The sequence below is a fragment of the Panthera pardus genome, unplaced genomic scaffold, assembly GCF_024362965.1.
Source record: "Panthera pardus isolate Hobbes unplaced genomic scaffold, ASM2436296v1 HiC_scaffold_17, whole genome shotgun sequence".
Lineage (NCBI taxonomy): Eukaryota > Metazoa > Chordata > Mammalia > Carnivora > Felidae > Panthera > Panthera pardus.
In genome coordinates, this window is record NW_026526732.1 from 107,676,717 (window position 1) to 107,684,133 (window position 7,417).

At 47.3% G+C, this 7,417-nt stretch overlaps 1 long non-coding RNA gene and 1 other non-coding gene across 2 annotated transcripts; one reads left to right on the plus strand and one right to left on the minus strand.

Moving 5' to 3' along the window:
* Window positions 1–2,483: 2,483 nt before the first annotated feature.
* Window positions 2,484–5,824, minus strand: LOC128777700 (uncharacterized). The gene is made up of 2 exons (XR_008423013.1): window positions 5,564–5,824; window positions 2,484–2,994 (listed from the first exon to the last, which is right to left on the minus strand). It is a non-coding gene; the product is annotated as an uncharacterized LOC128777700 (long non-coding RNA).
* A 340-nt stretch (window positions 5,825–6,164) lies between these two features.
* Window positions 6,165–6,236, plus strand: TRNAA-AGC (transfer RNA alanine (anticodon AGC)). Its single transcript has one exon. It is a non-coding gene; the product is annotated as a tRNA-Ala (tRNA).
* Window positions 6,237–7,417: the final 1,181 nt, after the last annotated feature.

Sequence of the window (7,417 nt, forward strand, 5' to 3'; positions counted from 1 at the left end):
CTTTCTTTCTGTCTGATCCCAATTTGATAAGTCACATGGCTGCACAAATTTCCGGCTTTTTTTGACCATGACGTACCCATCAATCCTTAGGTAGGCGGGGGAACGCTGCTTTCCACCAAAACAGAAACCTGGTTTCAAGTCAGAGCTTTACTCTGAAGGGGTGATGGGAGGGGGCAGGTTGGGGACAGACTACAGCCCTGCCAGTTCTGTTATGGCCCAAATGGCAGAGACGAAACCATCTGACACAATATTCTAAGACCAAGGACGTGCTAGAATTCATGATTCTAGTAAAAATCTTTAGGTCAAAGAGTGAGAATACAGACGGAAGGAATCTTACCACCCCTGGCAAACAAATTTACAAATTTGAAGGTGGACTGCAGATCCCAGCTGGAAATAAGTTTTGCATGACAATTAGGTAGCACTCTTTGGAAACAGGTGGTCACCGTCCAGAGGAGATAACATTACATTTCGGAAGTCTAAACTCTTCAGGGGATTCGTCTGGATTTTTATCTAGACGTCATTACATACATCATCCCTTCCCCAATTTTGCATTTTTTTATTTCCTTCTTCCTTCCATTATTCTTGTACTTGGTTAGACTAGACCGACCACAGTTTTCCTTAAATATGATGTTGGCTTTGGATGCATATGGATGATCTTGTTTCCATTAAGAAAACATTTCCTGTTTAGTTTTAGGATACAGTAGAAGCATGGAAGCAATCTTCTCCAACCTGCCTGGGATAGCTTTAGATTTCTGATTTTTTTTTTTTTCCTTTTTAGTCACCGTGCTGCACATCACATGCCAGGACTTACTGATCTTATAACTGGAAGTTTATATCTTTCTCTCCCTTCACCCATTTGGCTCCCATTCTGGCAACTACTGATCTGTTCTCTGCATGTATGAGGTTTTTCATTTGTTTTGTTTTGTTTTAGATTCTACATGTAAATGAGATCTTTGTGTCACTGTGTCTGACTTACTCTACTTAGCATAATGCCCTCGAGGTCCATCCATGTTGTCACAAATGGCAGGATTTTATTCTCTCTTTATGGCTGAGCAATACTGCGTTCTGTGTGTGTGTGTGTGTGTGTGTGTGTGTGTGTGTATCACATTTTCTTTATCCATTCATCCATTGATGGACACATAGGTTTTTTTCCATATCTTGTATTATTGTAAATATTGCTGCAGTAAACATAGGGGGCGCAGATATCTTTTCTATTAGTGTTTGTGCTTTCTTGGACACATACCCAGAAGCGGAATTGCTGGATCACAGGGTAGTTCTATTTTTCATATTTTGAGGAACCTCCATACGGCTTTCCAGAGTAGCTGCACTAATGTGGATTTTGAATTTTTCCAAATTCCTTTTGTTACCTATTGAGATCATGTCATTTTTTTCTCCTTCAAGCTATTAATTCATCTTAGTAATTGTTTTTTTTTTTCCCCTGATGATAAATCATTCTTGTGTTCCTGGAAAAATAATTTGTTTGGGTCAACATGGTGTTTGTGTTAACATGCCTGTATTTTATTCATAATTTTTGCAACAATACACATGAATGAGATTGGTCTTTGATTTCCTTTTCATTCAGCTTTGGAAAGTTTTGGAGTAAGGGTTACCCGAGCTACCGTAAATGAATTGAAAACCTTACATTTTTTTTTCCTACATTTTTTTTAGTACACTGCAAAAAAGCTTAAACGGTATTAGAAGTGTGCATAACATTGTTCCAAAGCCTGCCCTCGTTTTAGGTGACCACAGTGCTTTTCCTTCACCAGCTCCTCAAGGATTTCTGAAAACTGTTAGTATGTCCTGAATATGTTTGGGGTTTTGTGCAGGATCTGGAGCTGTCTGAGGCTCCTGCCAGAATGAGCTGGGGATATTTAGGATCAGCTCAGTTTCCCTGAAAACATGTAATTTCAAACTTATTTTCTTTCTGGGTTACAGAATTTGTCCAATAAGAAATTGTTTCATGTTGGACTACCTCAGCTTTGAGAAAGTCCATCTCTAGCAGGAAAAGACAGTCACAACTGAGGTCAGGATACTGACATTCAAATTGGCCTCAGGACCTTATCTTGCTAAGCAATACTGGGCACCAGGAAGCGGTGTGGTCCTAATCGTACTAATACTGTCTTCTCTAACACAGTCTAACAATTAGTGTATCTCGGCCACAAATAAGTCTTAACAGCAGGCTAGGTTAGAAGGCAAAGGTGTTGTGAGCAGGACTGGAGCTTGTAGAGGGAAGCCCCAGCCGGGTCCGAGCCCAACACCTTAGCCATGTGGTCATCACAGCATCCGATGTCTCAATTCCTTATGTATCTATATCAATCATAACATTTTGCTTCAACATCACAATGTTTTAGGTAAACAGGTGTGATTTTTAAAATTCATTGGCAGGGGCAGATCCATGTGTCATGAGACCTAAAGCTTATATATAATATCAGGGATCACCTTTAAGAAAAAAAATTTGTATTCAAAACGACGAATACAAAGTCAACGGTGAAAGTAACTATTTATTTAGAATAAGAACATAAATAGAAACAGATTACAAACTTTAAAAAACTGATGGATTCCACAATCACAGAGTTAGCTTACTGATATACCTCTATAATATGTTTCTCCTACACTGCTTCGCTGCATTATTTTTATTACCTTTCATATAACAACAATTGTGTCATATTATTTTCTATAGGTGGAAGTAGATAACTCAGCCTTTCCTCTAACATGGCTGGATTATTTTGTAAGATATAATTTGGAAAAGGATGTTTTCAGCCTCACAACTGATTGTTAGCAAGGCCAAGCAGACTTATTTGTTGAATTGTTGTTCACATTGGGAAGTCCTTGAAGCTTTTTCACAATGAACTGCCCTTCCCACTCTCCCACGCAGCATGGGAAGAGAGGGAAGTCCTTGGTGAGTTAGGGCTGAGGTACCAGAAGCTCCCAGGAGCCTGTCAGCCAAGACCCCCAACTCTTGCTGCTTCGAGATCATGGCTCATCCTGGCTTTTCTGGTGTTTAAAAAATGATTAAAGAAGACGAGTTAGGTGATACAAACAAACTTCAGTGCTTCATGAAGTGGACAGTCTCCTTTCAGAGAACTGCAAAATGGGGTTAAAGGTAGAGGAAGCTTTTATAGCATAAAGAATAAAGAACAAGGAAGAGAAAACAAAACATTTCTGATTGGCTGGGGCCGCATGGACCTTGTCTGGAGAGAGAAGGCCCAGTTGACTGGGCGCTGGGGAGTGGCAGACTGGATACTCTGCGGTTCTGGTCAAGCAGATCATTCACAGGGACACGGAAGTTACCTATGTTTTGCAGACGTTTACAGATGTGCCTTCCCCCCAGCCCCCCACCAGCAGGAGTGGCTCCAACATGGGCCTGGAAAGCTATTTCAACAAGTGTTTATGTAAGAAGGAAATAATAGAGAAGGTACTTGGAAGAATGCCAGGATGACCTGAATCCCCTCAGTACCTTCAGTATTTGCTGATACTTGTAGGGATGCAGAAAAAGAGTCCAAATAAATAAAATCAGGAATAAAAATACCTGTGGGGGGATGGGCTAAATGGGCAAGGGGCATTAAGGAGGACACTTGTTGGGATGAGCACTGGGTATTACATGTAGGGGATGAATCACTGGGTTCTACTCCTGAAATCAGAATTGCACTACACGCTAACTAACTTGGATGTAAATTTAAAAAAAAAATAAATAAATTTTTAAAAAGAACGAAAAATACCTAATTATCTGGACAGGGATTTGTAAGAATTCCCTTCTCTCTTCCCTTAACATGGAGCTGGAGTAATGGAGGCACAGGTATGGGTAATCATTGCAGCCTAGTTTCCTCCTTCCAGCCTTTGCAAGGACCTTTCCATGAGCAACTTCTACGTGGGGTTGGCTCTCTCAAGCTGAGGAAATTTCTCTTACAGTAAACAAAAAGACACAGAAATGGAAAGTGAAGAAATTCAGAGATGATTCCAGGTAGTTCAACAGCCAACTAATAGGAATTCTAAACAAGAGAAGAAAGGGAATGAGAAAAAAGAAGAAAAGAAGAAGGAAGAACAAAAGGGAGAAAATTATCAAAGAAATATTTTAAAAATATGTTCCTAGAAACGGGGACCATGAATTTACAGATTAAAGGCGAATTAGTTAAAAGAATGCCAACTGCTGTAAGACCAAACAACATCCCAAATATGTAATGACTTAGGCAGAAAGGAAATGTGTTTGCTGCTCACACACAGCAGAGACCGGGGGTTCCTGACCAGCACAGGGTGTCCCTGCGGTCAGGGACCCAGATCCTTTTGGTGTGTGGGTTTACCATCTTCCACACATGGCTTTCAAGTCTGCCTGCTTATCAGGAGAGGGTATGGAGAAAGAACCTGTAGGACTGGTTGAGATTCGGCCCTGGAAGAGGGACAAATCACAAATCACGTCTATTTCTCACGGGCCAGTCTTCTGCAGACGCAAAAATCAAACGCTCTAGATTTGCGCTGTCTGCAGACTTCCAGATACACGGATTGTAGTTTTCATCAGACATTTACCCAAGGCTGTCCCATATGTGTCTAAAAATTGTCCAAAATCAAACTCCATCTTCTGAATCCCGTCCCACTTACGACAACTAAAAACATATAGCATAAGCTTTATGCTATAAAAGCTTCCTCTACCTTTAACAGCAGAAATCCTATTGCTCCCAGCTAACTAGCTTGGAGGAAGACAAAGACGCCCACATCAGTCAAGCTATGTGTGTGTGTTTCTAAGGGCACGCTATCTTCTCAAGCCCACCAAGACTCTAATTCCTGTCCATTCACTCTCCTTGTCAAAAGGTCCCATCCTTCCCATCCCTCGCCTCTGCCGGTTTAGGCCTTGAACACTGCTCCTACGAACAACCACCAGACAACCTCCTTCTGTACAGCAGGACAGAGCAGGGTTGAACGGCAACCGTGGCTCTCCCTCATCCCCCCAGTTCTGCTGTTCGGATTTGTTGTTAGCCGGCAGGTGCGAGTACCCCGGGCCAGCCATAAATGTAGAGTCTCCAGGGCCAAGCCCGATTTCGATACCTTTACGCTTGGAGGAGAAAGATAATTTGCATGTCCACGGATAGAACCTGAATCTCGGCTCCTGCAATAAAATATGCTTAGATGCTTACATTCAGAAACTTCGTGTTTTGTTTTGTTTTGTTTTGTTTCCTGAGAGCCCTGTAAAGCATACGCATTTATCTACATTTGTCTCTCCTCATCCTCTGCCCCAGGTCCCCAGCTCAACACGCTGAAGCCACGCGAGCTCCCGGGGTCGGTATTCCCCGCTGCCCCAGCGGCCCGGGCCGAGGCAGGTGCACCCCCACCCCAGGACCCACATCGCGGCAGCGCAGACACACGGTTGGCTTCCCTGCCTCGCTCGGGAAAGACGCCCACGTGTGGTGACCGAGCAAGCAAGTGCGGGGGGGGGGGGGCGGGGGGCGGGGGAGGAGCCGTTCTCCGGAAGCGCAGACTTAGGGGATTTGGAGGGGAAGCAAATTCACCAAACGTAGGGACAGGCACGCTCGGCGAACACGTTCGCCCGGCTGCGCAGAGACGTCTTTCTTACCAAGAGTGGCAGCGCTCTTCGCGGTAGGGGCCCCCGTCCAAACCCTTCGTGCAGCTCGTGACCGGGAAGGTCAAGAGCCCCCCGAGTCGGCAGTGCCTCGAGTGTCCCCAGCGGGAAAGAATCCACCCGCGGGGCGGCGCACCAGGACCCACACGGCGGGAGCGTGCACACGGCCGGTCCAAGGGCCGATTCAGGGAGCCGGGTTTGCAGACCGAGCCCCCTGGACGCGCCGGCCCCGTGCTCCTCGCAGTCGGTGCGGCTCGGGCCCGACCCGGCGCTGCGCTCCGCCCGCTCTGCCGGCGTCCCCCGCGCATCTCCGGGCCCCTCGGGTCCTGGGGGTCCTGGTCCCCTCATTGCTCCTCCCCCTCGGCCCTCGGCCGCCTCTCCGGACACACAGCTCCTCCCAGACCTCCGCCTGGGCGCGCAGTGAGGTCCCACACGGGACCGCCGTGCGGCCCGGGTTCTCCTTCTCCCAGCGCGTCCTCGGGGCAGTCTGGTACTGGGCCCGCGCACCCGCCTCGGAACCGCGAAGGGTTGTGAGCCGCCACGGAAACCCGCAGCGAACATTCATAGGCATATTTCCGGGCCTCTCTGTGTGCGAGGGGGTGTAGCTCAGTGGTAGAGCGCGTGCTTAGCATGCACGAGGCCCCGGGTTCAATCCCCGGCACCTCCACTTTTAAAGACGCAGGTTTTGCTCCAACAGCCCTCCGGCCGCCTCGCCATTTATTAAAACGTGTCTGCGCCTCTCTCGTCTCTTTGTTTTCTTGCAGTCCTCCGAACTCACATGAAAAACAACGAGAACCACCCGACCCCACTCTGCTTGCGGTGCGCGCGCATCTCTGCTCCGGGACTGGGCGTAGCCGAGCCCGCAGCCACCTGCTGGCGGGTTCTCCACCCGAGAACTACCGCAGCAGCGACGACCAGGCGCACCTGCAGCGGCTTCACCTCGCGGTACCGTCGGAGAGCAAGACGCACGGAGGCGCAGCGCACTGGACCCTGTCCTTCGATGCCCTCCTTCTCCGAGCTGCTGGGGCGGCGGGGGGGAGGGGGCGGACGAAATTGGGCATTCCCAGCACCCCCGCCCCCAGTCACAGTCCTCCTTCCTCCTTCCGCCCTCTCCTCCCATCCCCTCTCTCTGCTGTTACACCTTTAAAGTCGTTCCTGACTTTGAAGAAACTTCTCAAGTATCACGTAAACTTATCATCTAGACAGAAATTCTTTGTGTTAAATAAACTCTATCCTTCTTATCTGACTGACTTGAAGAAGCACCTGCTTGGCTAATACTGATAGATGAGTTAAGAGGGGAATCAGAAAATAAAGAGACAGCCCCATCCCCTTTCTTAGCACCCCCGGTTCCATCCCACATTTTGAAGGGCTTTTGTACATTCAACGTGTGAACACCTCAGCACACACTTCCAAGCTTCAAACACTCCACTTGGCAAAGAGCCAGTCCAGGGCCACCTCCTAGGCCTAGAAGCATGCATGCTAATGGCACGGTCTGCCCTCAGAAGGATGGCCTCCGAAAGGGGGGTGGGTGGGTGACGTCTGTTCAGGCCCTGGAAGAGGGGAGGGTCTGGGCTGTTTTGATAGAGAATTCTGGGAGCCCCCATACATAGAGTGTGGACCCAATACCCACAGGAAGAGACATGGCCAGGAGGGGCCCCAGGACATAATCATCTCTTGCCCATTGTTAAACATGAAACCGAGTGGATGCCCCAGAGTTTAAGGGGATATTTGTGTTTAATCAGACTTTTCCAATGTAGGTCTAAGGTTAACGTTACAGGCTATCTTTTCCAAATTAACCAGTTTCCTGACTCATGTATGTGTGTGTCCTGTAGTGTCTCTTTTGAAAAT